We start from the raw sequence: 17,561 nt of genomic DNA, 5'->3' as shown, positions 1-17,561 counted from the left end.
CTCGAACTCGGGACCTTTGCTTTTCGCGGGCAAGTGCTCTACCATCTGAGCCACCGAAGCACGACTCCCGCCCGGTCCTCACTGCTTTAAGTTTCATAATAGTAGACGAGCTTTTCCATTTGCGCAGCAGAACTGCCGACGGTGCAAGTAGAAAAGCGTATACAAAATGCGCACTGGCAATAGCAACAAAAGCTTTCCAGAAAAAGAGTTATATGTTAACGTCTAATATAATTTAAATTTGTAGTAAATTTTTTCCTAAGATATTTGCCTGGAGTGTATCTTTATGTAGGGGTGAAACGTAGATAATCACTGGTACGGACAAGAAGAGAATAGCAGGTTTTGAATTGTACTGCGAGGAAAGAATGTAAGTCGTTAGAGGACAGAGCGGGTAACTAGCGAAGAGGTACTGAATCGAGTGGAAGAGTGTCGCGAAGCCAGAATGGATCTGACTGACGAAAAATGTTGTTAACAGACATATCGAAACCTGACGAAACTTTCAAATGCTGGTGGCCTGTATCTGGGTGTAATTCCAGTAAATGTGCTTGCAGGATAGTAGGAAAATCGGTAATAGTCTCCAGAATCAATCTTTCACACTGCAGGTACGAGAAGCGAAACAGGAACCTTTGGTATGACATGTAATGCTTATAGCGCCTGAGCTATTTAAGTTTCCGAATTTTTCATTCCCCCCTGAGTCCTACTCCTGAAAAATATTCAGGAATACATCCGTGATGATTGAAATATGTGACAGAAAAGAGCATTTTTATTACAAATGAAATTCATGCAGCTGTACTTAAGATATATTATTTACTTCGCTACTAGTTTCGACGTTGCGTCAACGCTACCTTCAGGCCCTTACACTTTGTGACTGCACGCCATCCATGTGGAGCACGTGTTGGTCTCACCGTGGACTTCTGGACTGAGCCACACACAAATGATTTCATCAAAGTGTACGGGGCTGAAGATGGCGTTGTCGCAACGTCGAAACTAGTAACGAAGTAAATAAAAAATCTTAAGCACAGCTGGAGGGATTTCATTTTTAATGAAAATTATGCCAGCTGTGTCCCACCTTCATCCAGTTTAAATATGGATGTACGATTAAAAGAGCATTGCCTGTGAAAGTCAAGTTTCCCACTTCGAATCCCAGTCTGGTAAACAATCTTAACCTGACATTAAATTTCAGTCCGCACGATTGTTTATGCAAGGATGACGTGTACACCTGAGAAGATACATTCAGTGGAAACCTGTTGACTTAAAAAGGCATAAAGTGTGGTATAGTCTGTCGGTAAACTAAAGAGCGAGCGAGCGAGTCCCCACTCTGCCTACCCAGCTACGTCACGAGGCGCTTCTACAGGCTGTTTCACAACTTAGTACCGGTCCTGCCGCGGCGCGCGTTTTAAATTTTTGTCGACGCCGTGTACAGATACGTCTTGGCAGCGTTTATTTTTAGACAAATGCGTTAAGACCATAATGAATCCAAAAACGATAGCTTCTTCCGAAACACAACATTATAGAGTAAGTAATATTAACGTAGGAACGGAAGTCAGGATTCTGCTACAAATACAGAACCGAATGCCTGTTCATGTGAATGTATGTACCCTCTACTGCTATTCGTAAAATTAACCCCGTATGGTGCAATCAATCTGTAGAATTTAAGCCTTGTTCTTACTTTATGTTTGTATTAAAAGCTAGAAATTTCCAGGTAAATCCCATTTTACGCTGTGTCTTACGTAAAACATCCTTCTGCCAAAGAAAACAGATTTTTTTTTTTTGACGGCAATAAGTAATGTCCATAATGTCGTCATTATTTTTTGGTTTATGTGAAAGTCCATCGTTTGTCGAATGACCGATTTTGTGAAACTGCCTATAACGAAGAGTTTCCTCCCAAAATTATCAGTTTTCCTTCGTGGCGGTTCCAGTAAACCACGCGGTTTATTTTCGCGTTTCTTCCTTATGTGTCCTATTGTGTCGAGGCTGACGTTTGCATAAATTGCAGCCCTCTGATTGGGACTGGTAATATTAGCCCATAGTTCTTTTGTGCCGCCTCTTTAACACATGATGATGTAACATTACAGACAATCGAACGCTCGTTATTCCATAAATACCTCCTCATCTCCATATTCTGCACATTTTCTTGCAATGCAGGGCGATTATCCATCACTTCCGGATTCCGAAGTATATCAGTAAGCATACAAAATTAACTGTCTGACACTGGCAATTAAGATCGCACGAACAGAACGACGTGTATCACTGCTCGCTGATCTACATCGCTAGGCAGGTAACGGGCAACTGATTTTGGGTGCCCCTGTAGGCCAGTGGCAGGGTTCTTCTGGGAAAGGCCGCTTCCCCCACCAAAAGCACTGCTCGCTCTTGAGTTTACAGACAGACTATACCACAGATCGATACCACAGCTGACAACAGAAACGCACGTTTCCGACAGACACTGACAGTGTTCGCGCGGTTAGCCGAGGATCCAGTGATGCACAGCCGATCAGCCACGCCTTCAGCGACTCCGACTACGAACGCCCTCCGCCATCACAACATAGGATGGCCGGCGGCTCTTCACGCTTAGTCAGCTTTGGACAGTCGCTACTGCATTAGTAGTGGGAGCCACACGCTTCACGACGCTCTTTGTTTCTTGTAACTGCTAGACTTATTTGCTATTTGTTCTTTTGTACAGTTTCTTCGCAACGCTTGGAGAAAGCTATAAGTTAAGTAATACTTCTGTTCGCTAATCTTTTCATCTCCTGTCCAGCTTCCCCGACGGCTAGACCTACTGCACCACTCTATAGCCCACCTCTCCTTACCGTTGTGTACGAAACGGTACACAATAGAAACAAAACAATCTGCCTCAGTAAGGAACCAAGGTAAACAAACGATCCAACCGCTGCAAATGCACCGTTCAACAAACGTATGAAGTCGGTCTAACACAATGGTTTCTAACCTTTCTTAGACCATTACCCCTGAGCACAGTTAGAAATCAGCTAGTACCTCCACCCACCTCCCCCTCCATTCCCCTTTCGTGTGTTGCCATCATCCCGCCGTCTTCCACATCATCACCAACTTTAGCACCTAACTAAACTGTAGAATGGAAGAGTTTTACTGGACCACTTTACTTTTAAAAACGATGAAAGATGTGAAAAATGTATGATATTAACTGTGTGTGTGTGTGTGTGTGTGTGTGTTTTACAATGAATGTGTTGTGGATTGGCAAGACAGCCAACCCACTATGAGGAAGCCGAAAGGCACGCGTTTAAGCTCACGCAGGCTGGCGTGAGGTCTGGAACAGGACAAGGAAATGAGACTAGCAAAAAAACGTACGTAGCTGCTGGAATACTTAACTTTTAATCCATAATGGGTGAACATCGCTCTTGACGGTACATGTTTTACAGCATCAATAGTAACTGGTAATGGCGCCTTGCTAGGTCGTAGCAAATGGCGTAGCTGAAGGCTATGCTAACTATCGTCTCGGCAAATGAGAGCGTAATATGTCAGTGAACCATCGCTAGCAAAGTCGGCTGTACAACTGGGGCGAGTGCTAGGAAGTCTCTCTAGACCTGCCGTGTGGCGGCGCTCGGTCTGCAATCACTGATAGTGGCGACACGCGGATCCGACGTATAGTAACGGACCGCGGCCGATTTAAAGGCTACAACCTAGCAAGTGTGGTATCTGGCGGTGACACCACAGAATGATAAAGCAATTTGGAGGGCTACGCACAACTGCTTCTCAGATTAGAAAGCTAACTATCCACAGTGAGGTTAGACACTTGTTACTAAACATACTTCCCCTGCATTACTCCTCTCCATTGCTGCACTTGCTTTACCTGACACTGCAACCCCATTTAAAATCAAACAGACTCAGATGAGTGCACTATACTTACTGTTTGTAAATCACTTGAATGCTACACTTCCTACTTCTGAACTGGCAGAAATTGGATGACATCAGGCTGTTAATGTTTTGTGTCTAGCGACTCTAATAATAATAATAATAATAATAATAATAATAATAATAATAATAATAATAATAATAATGAAATGAAACTGTGTACAGCATTATAGTAGCCTTATGCAGTCAATGCTGTGTCGTGCTGTCAGTTAATTCATTTAGCTGTCTCGAAGCGAGTAATGAAGCAGTTCCTGGACTACTGCGGGTACTATCTACATATTCTTGAGATATGTAGCATTTGTTACGTATAAGTGTCACTTTTATCTTCAGCAATATACGGGACAAAGCACAACATATGCGTGTAGTGGGTGGCCCATGTGAACAACCTCTAATCTCCACAGCGTTATGCTACTAATTGGGAAAAAGTAGTTACTGATAATTTATATAATCAATATTATAGTCTTACAAAATTGCGATAATAGTAATGATCTTTTGTAAATAATTTAGTTTCGTGACTGAAACAGAATTAAATGGTTTACTTTTTACCGCTCAGGTGTAATTACCCCCAGGTTGGGAACCACTGTTTAATAGCTTCAGACAAAGAAGTCGTTTCATGGAGCTGCAACAGCCACTACTGGCCAGTGGCGGAGCAAGACATCAGCTTTTGCTCCTAAGACGCGAAGAAAACGTTTACCCAGGCTACCTTACACCACAGTGACGTCTTCATGTTTTCTCGTCATGCGCCTGGTAAACGAAACCGAAGCCGAAGCCGAGCTTTTTGTACACAAAGGCGCGACGCAGCAGGTGGTTGTGCGTGGCTGCGCGTCCAAAAACGCCGCCCCCGCCGCCTCCGCCTTGGGCTCTCGGCTGCAGACGAGGCCCCCACAGAGAGGCCGGGCCGGCGTGTTTATCTGGCCGCCTGTCACGGCTGCTTGACAAAATACACGCAGACGCCCTGAGAACGGCGCGGCTGGTCCGCGCTATCTGGCCAATACGCTGCAGCCCTCGCCACGTTTCTCGTATCGTGTTATCGTCAAAACAAGACGAGGTGCACCGCAAGGCGCTACTAACCAGCTGCGACGCGTGCGTTAGATGAAAACTAACATCTTGTGGCCTACGGTGTTTTCATGTTGCTGAGGACGTAATGGTGACTATGTTTGTGACTGTAGCGTTGGCATGAAACTTATATACTGAATCGCAAAAGAAACTGGTATAGGAATGCGTATTCAAATATAAATATGTATAAACAGGAAGAATACGGCGCTGCGGTCGGCAACGCCTATATAAGACAACAAGTGTCTGCCGCTACAGTGGCAGGTTATCAAGATTTAAGAGAGTTTGAAAGTGGAGTTATGTCGGTGCATGAGTGATGGGACACAGCGATGAAGTGGGGATATTCCCGAACGACCATTTCCCGTGTGTAATGTGAATATCAGCAATCTCGTAAAACGTCCAATCTGCGACAATGCTGCGGCTGGAAAAAGATCCTGCAAGAACGGGACCAACGACCACTGAAGAGAATCATTCAGCGTGACAGAAGTGCAGGCCTTCCGCATATTGCTGCAGATTTCATTGCTGAGCTACCAACAAGTGTCAGCGTGCGAACCATTCAACGATACATCTTCGATATGGGCTTTCAGAGCCGAAGGCCTACTCGTGTACTTTTGCTGACTGCACGACACAAAGATTTACGCCTAGCCTGGGCCAGGCGATTCTTCAAGCTGGTGGAGGCTCTGTAATGGTATGGGGCGTATGCAGTTGGAGTGATATGGGACTCCTGATACGTTTAGATACGACTCTGACAGGCGAAAAGTACATAAGCATCCTGTCTGATCATCCGCATCCGTTCATGTCCATTGCGCATTCCGACGGACGCCGCGGGGTAGCCACGCGGTCTAGGGAGCCTCGCCACGGTTCACAAGATTCCCCTCGTTGGAGGTTCGAGTCCTCCACCGGGCAAGTGTGTGTATGTTGCCCTTAGTGTAAGTTAGTTTAAGTTAGATTAAGTAGAGTGTAGGCCTAGGGACCGATGACCTCAGCAATTTGGTCTCATAGGAACTTACCACAAATTTCCAAAATTTCCATTCCGACGGATTTGGGCAATTCCAGGAGGACAACGCCACATCCTTCACCTCTAGAATTGCTACAGAATGGCTCCAAGAGCAGTCCTCTGAGTTCAAACACTTCCGATGGCCACCAGCCTCCCCAGACATGAACATTCAAATCGTTCGAATGGCTCTAAGCACAATGGGACTTCACATCTGAGGTCATCACTCCACTAGACTTAGAACTACGGAAGCCTAACTGACCTAATGACATCACACACATCCATGCCCGAGGCAGGATTCGAACCTGCGACCGTAGCAGCCACGAGGTTCCGGACTGAAGCGCCTAGAACCGCTCGGCCGGCACATGAACACTGTTGAGCATATGTAGGATACCTTACAACATGCTGTTCAGAAGAAATCCCCAACCCCTCGTACTGGATTTATTGACAGCCCTGCAGGATTCATGGTATAAATCCCCTCCAGCTCTACATCAGACGTTAGTAGAGTCCATGCCATGTCGTATTGCGGCATTCTGCGTACCCGCGGGGGCCCTACACGATATTAGGCAGGTGTTCCAGTTTCTTTTGCTCTTCACTGTAATAGCAAAATGTGAAACGTCTCTATGTGAGCCGTTCCATTGGCTCTATCCGCTACTTTCACCTTTCTATACTTATTTCTGTGCCTTAAATGTTGGGTAGAAGGATGAGCAGCAGAGTCTCTTATGAAGAAGACACAGTGGCACGTTGACAGGCAAATAATGCCATTTCTTATGCTTTACATTTCTGACATTTATAGGTATGCCGGCAGGAGTGGCCGAGTGGTTCTAGGCGCTTCAGTCTGGAACCGCGTGACCGCTACGGTCGCAGGTTCGAATCCTGTCCTTAGGTGTCCTTAGGTTAGTCAGGTTTAAGTAGTTCAAAGTTCTAGGGGACTGATGACCTCAGAAGTTAAGTCAAATAGTGCTCAGAGCCATTTGAACCATTTTGAAATGTCTGCGTCAGTTGTAAGGGCACATTGTAACGAAAGTGTGCTGGTGCGCCATCATGCATGAACTACATTTGTAATCGATGCTACAATGACACAGCCTCCAGCAAGATGGACACTGCGTTTATGACAAGTCCAGATAATGCGCCCTTCCCTGAACATGTTCAATATCCCCTGTTAATCCTGTCTGGTACAGGTTCCACATACTTGAGAAATATTCTAGAACCGGTCGCACAAGTGATTTTTAAGCAATCTCATTTGTAGACTGATTGCAGTTCCCTAGTATTCCATCAATGAACCGCAGTATACCTCTTGCTTTACCCACGACTGAACCTACGTGATCATTCCATTTCATGTCCTTACGAAATGTTACAGCCAGGTATTTGTATGAATTGCCAGATTCCAACAGTGGCTCACTGATATTGTAGTTATAGGATACTACTTTTTTTTTCTATTTGTGAAGTGCAAAATTTTACATTTCTGAACAGTTAGCGCAAGTGGCCAATCTCTGCAGTACTTTGAAATCTTATCAACATCTTACTGAATATTTATGCAGCTTCCTTCAGATAGTAGTTCCTTGTAGATAACCGCATCATCCGCAAAAGCTTGATTTTGTCACATAGATGTCGTAGTCCTGCGACAAGAGGATACATTGGTGAAAACGTTGATAAGTCACTGCAGCGTCATTTCTACCTCAGTGAACAATATAGGACATCTTCCTACGCTGTTTCTCAGTGTGAAGTGGCCGCCTCTATGCTCTTCCAAATTAGTATCCCGTATTTCTGTTAAAATTGTTTCCATGACCTCCTGAATGACTGGATCCTATTAGTTGGAAGCATAGGCTACAGTCTGTAATGGCTACAACAACATTTTGTGTTAAGGTCGTGCTCGGCAACAGCTGATATTTGTAAGTATCGATACATTGTGTGCCATTGGTGTTCACTACAGGGTTAGAAAATGGCAAGAATATTCTGTCCCAATTAGCTGCGGCCACATTCACATAAAAGATTTTTCGGTCGTCACAACTGCCTGATTTTGGCAGAATCGTGGTATCAGCGTTTTTTACCCTTCGATGTTTCTTCGTGGTACGAAAGACGTTCACAGGTCCAACGACAATTTGCTCGGAAAGAGGCAGTCTAGCGACCAGTCGTAACAATCCTTTAAAATCATAGTGCAAATTTGCTAAGAACCGAAGTTACAGTACCATGCAAAAATAATTTAAAGTTTTAGTTAACAATAAAAAAGTAAAAAATTACAAAGATCGACAGACGGGATTCAATTTTCTGGACATCAAGAAGCACTTGGGCTTTTATCAGGTGAAGAAATTGGTGGTACGAATAGGAAAATTTTTGGAGTCTCACAAATTATTACAGCGTCACTTGCAACAGTTTTCAGTGCAACTGAACTAAGAGTATGGAAACTTTATAGATTACTGCAAAGTACGCTAAGTCAAGTTGGTTAGGTGAAGGAGCATGCCTGGAACGTTTCTCAGATTTAAAACATGCTATTGTTGCATTTATAAAGGAAAAAGGAGTGCAGGAACGAAAATCAGAGCACCCGAAATGAGCTGCACATATTGCATTTGACTGCACACTGTCCATAGTAAGAAATTGCTAGATACCTTCTTTCTGATTCTATGTAGTGCCATTTAAAAAGAAAATCACGTTGTAGAAGGGACAGATCAGATGACAAAGACAGTCTACTTCCCTATGCTCACTAGCGTTAAAGAAAACGAGGCGACTGGAGAATTTATTCTGGCCTTGAAAAAATCATAAGGATGGTTTTATAAAGGTTTCATACTGCTGTCACATTTTTTTTTCCGAGCTGTTTTTGAGACCGTTAACCATTTCAGTTCAAAGAGCCCCTGTGCATGTGCAGATGCAAGTGACTGACCTGCAAGGTAATTCCAGCTGTAATGACAGGACGTTTACTTTGCTTTCCTCAGGTAGAGTTTCCAAGACTCTATAATGAGGCTGCAAGTATGTTACAACATTTAGATTGACATGTTTGTGCGAAAGACCTTTCTTCGATTATGAAACTACGCAAGTCACGATTACTTGGCAACCTGTGTGCGAAACTCTATGCATTGTCTGTGTCTGTGTGCCGACAGTTCGTGCCAGGTGACAATTATATTGTTTCTTCGATACACCATCATCATCATCATCATCATCATCATCATAATTTAAGACTGATCAGCGTTCAGTCTGGAGCATAGCCCCCGTTATACAGTTCCTCCATGATCCCCTATTCAGTGCTAACATTGGTGCCTCTTCTGATGTTAAACCTATTACTTCAAAATCATTCTTAACCGAATCCAGGTACCTTCTCCTCGGTCTGCCCCGACTCCTCCTACCCTCTACTGCTGAATCTAGGGTAACCTTGCTTCTCCCATGCGTGTAACATGACCCCACGATCTAAGCCTGTTCGCCCTGACTGCTACATCTATAGAGTTCATTCCCAGTTTTTCTTTGATTTCCTCATTGTGGACACCCTCCTGCCATTGTTCCCATCTACTAGTACCTGCAATCATCCTAGCTACTTTCATATCCGTAACCTCAATCTTGTTGACAAGGTAGCCTGAATCCACCCAGCTTTCGCTCCCATACAACAAAGTTGGTCGAAAGATTGAACGGTGCACAGATAACTTAGTCTTGGTACTGACTTCCTTCTTGCAGAAGAGAGTAGATCGTAGCTGAGCGCTCACTGCATTAGCTTTGCTACACCTCGCTTCCAGTTCTTTCACTATGTTGCCGTCCTGTGAGAATATGCATCATAAGTACTTGAAACCGTCCACCTGTTCTAACTTTGTTCCTCCTATTTGGCACTCAATCCGTTTATATTTCTTTCCCACTGACATTACTTTCGTTTTGGAGATACTAATCTTCATACCATAGTCCTTACATTTCTGATCTAGCTCTGAAATATTACTTTGCAAACTTTCAATCGAATCTGCCATCACAACTAAGACTGCTTATGTAAGACTGCTTATTTTGTGTTCACATATGTTAATCTCACCCAGCCAGCCTATTGTTTTCAACATATGATCCATAAATAATATGAACAACAGTGGAGACAGGTTGCAGCCTTGTCTTACCCCTGAAACTACTCTGAACCATGAACTCAATTTACCGTCAACTCTAACTGCTGCCTGACTATCCATGTAAAGACCTTTAATTGCTTGCAAAAGTTTGCCTCCTATTCCATAATCTTGTAGAACAGACAATAACTTCCTCCTAGGAACCCGGTCATATGCCTTTTCTAGATCTATAAAGCATAGATACAATTCCCTGTTCCACTCATAAAACTTCTCCATTATTTGCCGTAAGCTAAAGATCTGGTCCTGACAACCTCTAAGAGGCCTAAACCCACACTGATTTTCATCCAATTGGTTCTCAACTAATACTCGCACTTTCCTTTCAACAATACCTGAGAAGATTTTACCCACAACGCTGATTAAAGAGATACCTCTGTATTTGTTACAATCTTTTCTGTTTCCATGTTTAAAGATTGGTAATTAAATAATACACAAAAATTGTTGTGTATATAATTTGTGTTGTTGATAAATCAAATAGAAAAGTCATATACAGTGCGGCTACACTGCCTTTTAAACGTGGCGTGTTCACAGTTTTCCCCTCGTCACCCTCCTTCCTTTCAGACAGCGTGGCGGGGCGGTGAGGGAAATGGCAGGCGAGGCCGAGTGCTTTGGCACTAGTGCCCGGGCATGGCCTGTGAGCCACAATCTTGGTCGCCCCTGGTGTAAGAGGTATGAGTACGGATATGTTTATATGTGGACATCAGTGTAAGCGTTGGTTGTTTTTTTTTTTCTGCATCAGTCTTCCCACAAACAAATCAAAAAATTGAGACCTGATGTTTTCTGCGCAGTCGTACAGCTCCACTAAGTGGACTACACTTACTACACTTGTCAGCACTGACTACCCGTTTTGCGTCCATACTTAAACACTCGACCTCCTGCACAGCGGAAAATATGCATCAATGGCGGTAGTCAGGGGCTGATTTGTTAGTCAGTCAATTGAATGTAGTACTACTTAGAAAGTGTAATTTTAGTGCAAACATGCACGTCTTTAAATGTAATAATGTCTATTGGCATTAGCAAACTAAAGACAGAGCTAATTTGTGGAGTTTGTTGCAGGATTCTAGTGAGAGTCGTTTACAAGATATTGTATTTTCAAAAGTTTCCACACTGACACTTGTTTGTGCCATTGCTAGGTGCACTGTTGTTAGATTTGTTTGCAATGTGCTTCTCCTTTCCTTCAGAGCACTGTGACTTGCTAGTCAGTTAGTGTGTGACAGTCCGAGTGATTGAGTGGACGACGGGATTTATCAATGCAGAAAAAGTCGACATGGTTATGGTGTATGGAGAGTGTAGTAAGAATGCAGTTCGTTCTTGTATGGAGTATGTGGAAAGATATCCCAAATAGACGTGAACCACCTCGGCAATTACTTATCAGTGTCTTCAGTCAGTTACGTGCAAGTGGCAGTGTAACACTTAGGCAACATAACAAAATGAGACAAGCGACGGCTGGGGAGGGGGGGGGGGGGGGGGAGCAATTACTAATCCATTCTGTGAAAACCGCACATCAATAGCAATCTTCATTTCCGAAATATGTGTGGTATCTGTGACAACCGTACACAAATAGGACTTTCCATTTCCACAATATTTGCGGTGCAACTGTCCGCCTGCTTAGCTGGGTGGTAACATGCTCGCCCCCATGCAAGCGGGCCCGGGTTCGATTCCTGGCCGGGTTGGAGATTTACTCCAGGGATTGGGTGTGGTCTTGTCCTCATCATCATTTCATCCTCATTACCGGCGCGCAAGCCGCCCAATGTGGCGTCGAATGTAATAAGACTTGCACTTGGCGGCCGAACGTCCCCAACTAGGGGCCTCCCGGCCAAAGATGCCATACGCTCATTTACATTTTTACGGCGAAAGTTTTAAGTGATTCAGATGCCTGTACAAGACTGGGCCCAACAGGAGGTTTTCAGCAGAATATACGGAGAATACTGACAAGAACAAAGAACTGAATGTTATGACATCTAGCCGGCCGGAGTGGCCGAGCGGTTCTAGGCGCTACAGTCTGGAACCGCGCGACCGCTACGGTCGCAGGTTCGAATCCTGCCTCGGGCATGGATGTGTCCTTAGGTGTCCTTAGGTTAGTTAGGTTTAAGTAGTTCTGAGTTCTAGGGGACTGATGACCTCAGAAGTTAAGTCCCATTTTGCTCAGAGTCATTTGAACCATTTTGATATGACATCTGTTAAGACATCAGGGAAAAACTTCCATCGTATTAGAGGGAGTTGTGGAGTGCAAAACATGTAAAACAGATAGAGGTTGGAATATCCCCAATAAATAATAGCGGACGTTGGTTACAAGTGCTGCTCTCACATGAAAAGGTCAGCACAAGAGAGGACCTCGTGGCGGGCTGGACAATCTATAGTCTACTCCTTATCCTGCATCTCAACAGTCACAGAAAATGTCGCTGTCATCTTGTAGTCCTCCACCTCGATAGGTTTGTCTTTCGTAGCGCAACACCTGTTCCTCGTCTGTTGGAAAGTCCTCCCAATTTCCGAGTCCAGTTGAATACTGGCTGGTTCATATTCTTGTGGTGGATACTATTCTAGAGGTCATATGTCCATATAGTTGATGAAGCTTCTTCTTGATTTAAATCTTATTGGAAATTTGCTCTCTGTTCGGTACATTGCCGGCCGCGGTGGTCTAACGGTTCTGGCGCTGCAGTCCGGAACCGCGGGACTGCTACGGTCGCAGGTTCGAATCCTGCCTCGGGCGTGGGTGTGTGTGTGATGTCCTTAGGTTAGTTAGGTTTAAGTAGTTCTAAGTCCTAGGGGACTTATGACCTAAGATGTTGAGTCCCATAGTGCTCAGAGCCATTTGAACCATTTGTTCGGTACATTACATATTTTTCATCGAAGGCCTGAGCCTTTCTGTGTATTCTATTGCTGATCGTCGAATACAGGATAAATGCGGGAAAGGTGGATGCCATCAGTCGAGTCCAATACTGGGCCTAAAATGTGGCTGAAAACTCACGCGGACACTAAAAATCGTTTGTGCAATACTTTTCGACCATAGCGAACTTCCTTCCTCACTGAACGAGGTGGCAGAGTGGTGCAACGCATTATTAATACGACGATAAATGTAAAATACATGCGCGAGTGATAAATACTCGCCGGGCGGTCTAATGGGCTGCAGTCATGGACCGTGCGGCTGGTCCCGGCGGAGGTTCGAGTCCTCCCTTGGCCATGGGTGTGTGTGTTTGTCCTTAGGATAATATCGGTTAAGTAGTGTGTAAGCTTAGGGACTGATGACCTTAGCAGTTAAGTCCCATAAGATTTCACACACATCTGAACATCTGATAAATAAACATTAAGCACCTCCGTGCGAACTCGATAACAAAGATATACAGACTGTATTAAGCTACGGCAAAGAGATAATTATTCCATGTTGGGCATTGGAAGAGAGATGTTTTATGTCGGATGGAGAGGAGATTGTTGGAAGCCGCCATTAAGGAAGTAATCTATGTTTCATGGCATTGAAGAAAATAAATACAAATAAAATCAAAAGGAGTGTCAGGTGTGTAGAGTTCATAACCACCGCAAATATAATTAAAATGACTCAATTTAAATAAAAGGCGGAAACAGTAAAAAGGAATCGCTAAACCAAATCTTAAATAAAATCAATTAATAATAATAATCACATTATAAAACGCTCATTAAATAACAGAATAAAAAAATAAGACCTTAAAAGTGGTTAGCACACTGGATTCGTACTCGGGGGCATAACTACCCCAGATCCGCCACCTGCCTTCCAAATTTAAATTTCATGTGATTTTACTAAATCTCTCCAGGCAAATGCAGGAATGGATGTTTCGAAAGGGCTGATTAACTCTCCATCCCGAGAGAAAAACAATCCGAGCTTGTGCCCATCTCTCATAACGCCAATGTCAACACGACGTTAAACACTAATCTTCCTATTTTCTTCTTCCGTGGTTGATCAATAGCTTTCCATAAATATCACTCCCAAAATTACGTACCCACATACAGAGAACCCGCGAGAGCAGATAGCAGAGAGACGCTGCAGTCGCGTGGCAGGTGTTGTAGCGAGCATCTGGCGGCGGCGAGGCGCTCTGGCGCCGGGCGGTGGATTAGCCGCGCGGCTTAAGCGCTTCCGCGGGGCTTCTCTGGTCCACGGCAGGTGGCGGCAGCGCAGAGACGAAGCTCTAGCAGGGCCGCGCACCTCACAACCCCACGCCCACCCGGCGACCGACAGGGTCTCGGGTTGCGCGTGTTATCCGAGACCCGTACTACCACAGTCAAGACCGTCTCTCGTGCTATTAGAAGCGCGGGAGCCCACTCAACCACACAACACGTGTCCATGAACTTCAGCCGAGTACGCAGTTCATCGGTACGACGTCTTGAGTGTCCTAAACAGGAAACTTCCTTTTTCTTCTTCTTTTTTAGACTGTCGGAAATCGCTCTTTTTGTCCGGTGACCGACGTGGCACAATAGTTAAGACCAGTAATCCTCTCGAATATAACCCTCATGCATAAGACGTCGTATCGCCTGAATTATGTGTCAGATATGGATACAATTTTGCAGATATCTTCAGTGATATACACTCCTGGAAATTGAAATAAGAACACCGTGAATTCATTGTCCCAGGAAGGGGAAACTTTATTGACACATTCCTAGGGTCAGATACATCACATGATCACACTGACAGAACCACAGGCACATAGACACAGGCAACAGAGCATGCACAATGTCGGCACTAGTACAGTGTATATCCACCTTTCGCAGCAATGCAGGCTGCTATTCTCCCATGGAGACGATCGTAGAGATGCTGGATGTAGTCCTGTGGAACGGCTTGCCATGCCATTTCCACCTGGCGCCTCAGTTGGACCAGCGTTCGTGCTGGACGTGCAGACCGCGTGAGACGACGCTTCATCCAGTCCCAAACATGCTCAATGGGGGACAGATCCGGAGATCTTGCTGGCCAGGGTAGTTGACTTACACCTTCTAGAGCACGTTGGGTGGCACGGGATACATGCGGACGTGCATTGTCCTGTTGGAACAGCAAGTTCCCTTGCCGGTTTAGGAATGGTAGAACGATGGGTTCGATGACAGTTTGGATGTACCGTGCACTATTCAGTGTCCCCTCGACGATCACCAGTGGTGTACGGCCAGTGTAGGAGATCGCTCCCCACACCATGATGCCGGGTGTTGGCCCTGTGTGCCTCGGTCGTATGCAGTCCTGATTGTGGCGCTCACCTGCACGGCGCCAAACACGCATACGACCATCATTGGCACCAACGCAGAAGCGACTCTCATCGCTGAAGACGACACGTCTCCATTCGTCCCTCCATTCACGCCTGTCGCGACACCACTGGAGGCTGGCTGCACGATGTTGAGGCGTGAGCGGAAGACGGCCTAACGATGTGCGGGACCGTAGCGCAGCTTCATGGAGACGGTTGCGAATGGTCCTCGCCGATACCCCAGGAGCAACAGTGTCCCTAATTTGCTGGGAAGTGGCGGTGCGGTCCCCTACGGTACTGCGTAGGATCCTACGGTCTTGGCGTGCATCCGTGCGTCGCTGCGGTCCGGTCCCAGGTCGACGGGCACGTGCACCTTCCGCCGACCACTGGCGACAACATAGATGTACTGTGGAGACCTCACGCCCCACGTGTTGAGCAATTCGGCGGTACGTCCACCCGGCCTCCCGCATGCCCACTATACGCCCTCGCTCAAAGTCCGTCAACTGCACATACGGTTCACGTCCACGCTGTCGCGGCATGCTACCAGTGTTAAAAGACTGCGATGGAGCTCCATATGCCACGGCAAACTGGCTGACACTGACGGCGGCGGTGCACAAATGCTGCGCAGCTAGCGCCATTCGACGGCCAACACCGCGGTTCCTGGTGTGTCCGCTGTGCCGTGCGTGTGATCATTGCTTGTACAGCCCTCTCGCAGTGTCCGGAGCAAGTATGGTGGGTCTGGCACACCGGTGTCAATGTGTTCTTTTTTCCATTTCCAGGAGTGTATGTCGATGCTGTCCTCAAAACGTGTTGCGAATAGAGTTAACGGTATTGATGAAATAAATCGAAAATAAGTTTCGAAAAGGTCTGAAATTACTTGGAGTAAGTCGTTAAGTGCTCCATTCACAAATACTGGATGAATATAGTCTGGGTTACTTGCGCGCCGTTGCTTACGGTGCGTCAAGATATGCACACAGTTTCTAGAATGAAATTTTTTCACTCTACAGCGGAGTGTGCGCTGATACGAAACTTCCTGGCAGGTTAAAACTGTGTGCCGGACCGAGACTCGCAGGAGAGCTTCTGTGAAGTTTGGAAGGTAGGAGACGAGGTGCTGGCGGAATTAAAGCTGTGAGGACGGGGCGTGAGTCGTGCTTGGGTAGCTCAGTTGGTAGAGCACTTGCCCGCGGAAGGCAAAGGTCCCGAGTTCGAGTCTCGGTCCGGCACACAGTTTTAATCTGCCAGGAAGTTTCTTGCACACAGTTTCTAACTTTAATATCTGACTTACTGTTTTAACTATTAGCGTAAGATTATAACTCATAGTGACTACATTATGACACCATTTAAAATTTTTAGGTTCGGTTAATAATTGTATGAAACATTGAGAAATTTTTGTTGCCCCTGGCAGTCGTTAGAAAGATGACCTGCAACTAGGGCTTGGGCACTGTGCTATATTTACCCCTTTAATATTAAATAGATTCCATAGAAGCGTTCGAAGTGAAGGTATTCAGTGGATCAGAAGTAGAATAATGTGTGATGCCCTACGTAGCGACGACCCAAATAAACATCTCAAAAGAATTAGGGGAACATGATTTTCGATGTCTGCCAGATTTCGAATAGCGCTCTACCATAACTACATAAATGACGTAGTAGATGATAGAATTACTGATAGTATTGTTAGGGCAAGAAACAAATGAATATGTAAGAAAGAAAGTGGGAGCGGACAACTTCTCATTGTTTTTTTTTTTTGTTTGGTTGTTTGTTTTGCACGGTATTAGAATCGCACATCATTCAGTGTTAGTCCATTATGTATTTTATTACCTTACAGAACATAAATGGCATTTCATAAGTAATAAAAATCAGTTGACTGCTAAACCAGTGCAATTGCTTTTGATGCAAGTGCAGTTTACTTGCACAAACGTAAGAAATTATACTTAATTTTTGTTGTTATTTTTGCACTCAGTAGAATTTTCTTCATCATAATCAAAGCCAAGAGTTTCCTGTTTTTACTGATAAATGCGAAAGTTATTTATGAACAACATAAACATGTTTTAAATAAGTTCGACGAAGTGTTGAAGCGATGTTTGATCTATTTTTGTTTTGCGTCTTTCTTTTATTTTACCTTTTTGTTGAGTAAATTGCAATTTCTAGCGCTATATGATAAATCTGAACTGTTTTCTTTATTTTTACTGCTACATCCCTCTTTTACAGGTTACAGATCAACCATTTTCGAATAAAACATGAATTAAGCGTTGACAGTTGTAATTTTGCTGTAAATACTGTTCATCCTTAAGTAACAGACAGGAGGATAACTGTGTGGAACAAAAATATTCCGTGGGTTACCTGGCTCTTTGTTTATCCTCA

The 17,561-nt window shown here is 44.8% G+C and overlaps 1 non-coding gene across 1 annotated transcript; it reads left to right on the top strand.

Annotated features, from left to right (window-relative positions):
• Positions 1-16,349: 16,349 nt before the first annotated feature.
• On the top strand, positions 16,350-16,424 carry Trnap-cgg (transfer RNA proline (anticodon CGG)). The gene has a single exon. It is a non-coding gene; the product is annotated as a tRNA-Pro (tRNA).
• Positions 16,425-17,561: the final 1,137 nt, after the last annotated feature.

Source organism: Schistocerca cancellata, chromosome 2 (assembly GCF_023864275.1).
Source record: "Schistocerca cancellata isolate TAMUIC-IGC-003103 chromosome 2, iqSchCanc2.1, whole genome shotgun sequence".
In the NCBI taxonomy this organism is placed as follows: domain Eukaryota; kingdom Metazoa; phylum Arthropoda; class Insecta; order Orthoptera; family Acrididae; genus Schistocerca; species Schistocerca cancellata.
This window is presented reverse-complemented; position numbering and strand designations above follow the sequence as displayed.